Source organism: Arachis ipaensis, chromosome B09 (genome assembly GCF_000816755.2).
Source record: "Arachis ipaensis cultivar K30076 chromosome B09, Araip1.1, whole genome shotgun sequence".
Lineage (NCBI taxonomy): Eukaryota > Viridiplantae > Streptophyta > Magnoliopsida > Fabales > Fabaceae > Arachis > Arachis ipaensis.
This window is the reverse complement of record NC_029793.2, coordinates 9,753,966-9,755,213: the sequence shown is the minus strand read 5'-3', so window position 1 is coordinate 9,755,213 and position 1,248 is coordinate 9,753,966. Positions and strand designations below refer to the sequence as shown.

General features: G+C 34.1%; 1 long non-coding RNA gene across 1 annotated transcript; it reads right to left on the bottom strand.

Annotated features, from left to right (window-relative positions):
* LOC110266604 lies at positions 1 to 1,086 on the bottom strand. The gene is made up of 2 exons (XR_002354037.1): positions 956 to 1,086; positions 1 to 866 (listed from the first exon to the last, which is right to left on the bottom strand). It is a non-coding gene; the product is annotated as an uncharacterized LOC110266604 (long non-coding RNA).

Sequence of the window (1,248 nt, the reverse complement as noted above, 5' to 3'; positions counted from 1 at the left end):
TAAAACAAGCCATATGGCGTTCTCTATCGAGTGATTGTCTCTACTCCCTAATGTATAGGGAATGCATATTCCCTCCTTCACTAACCAAGCTTAAATAAATAATAGAGTGTGGGGTTAAATTTAAAGGAATAACGATATAATCGTACCACATCACAAGAAAGAGCAGTTCAAAACACCATGCTCAAAAGGTATGAAACAAAATTCTAGACTAAGCCCCATCCAAAACCAGAGGTCAGGGAATTCCATAATCATTTCCTTGCTAAAAGCTTTCAGTGGTGTCAAAAATAGGATGGTTATAAACTTCATAAGATACACATTTCAAAGGAAACTGAAAATTCTCACTGCAATTATTTATCAACGGCAATTCATCCTAGTCTCTTGGATAATGAAGTCTCCTACAAAGGAAACCTAAAATCCTCACTGCAATGACAAATCAATGGCAATGCAGGGCATCGTAGTCTCTTCAATCAACAGCCAAACAAATTTTAAAACAATTCCTATCCCTTTTTTCAGACATTGAGATAATTAACTTCCAAAGGAGCTTCGGAATTTATCAAACAGATCATGTGCAATATTTCTCATTCAAAAACAAGAGCAATTTATCAAATGGATCATGTGCAATATTTTATATTCAAAAGTAGAAGCAATTTATCAAACAGGTCATGTGCAATATTTCTCATTCAAAACTAGAAGCAATTTATCAAACAGATCACGTGCACCAAAATATTCGGCAATGTCGACAGTTATGCGAGATCAAGATTTTCCGAGATGAAAGTAAGCCAGATTGCAAGGCAGGGCCGTCGGTGCATAACGCCGCGGCGGCGGTGGTAGAACCGGCGACCTCGTCGGAATAGTTAGGAGGTTCACTGAAATCAAAATTAAAATGAAAAAAAAGAAGAAGAAAGAATTAAGTCCAAAAATAAATAAAAAAAAGGAAAGATTAGGGGAGGCTGACCCGATTTTAGAGAGAGAATCTGAGAATGAGAAAGAGAAAGAGAGAGGGTCCGTGTTTTGTAGAGAGAAAGAGCGAAACCGTCAAAGTGGAGCTCCCCAAGCGCCGCTCTTCTGCAAGTTTCCAGGTAAGTTTGTTTTTGTTGACTATTATAAATAAATTTATGATTATAATATTTTAAAAAAATGTGACTAAAATTAAAATAACGTTTTTTATTATTAAATAATATTTTTAAAAAGCATTATTTAAAAGAAATATTATTATAATATTAAAAAAATATAAATTTAATTTTAATC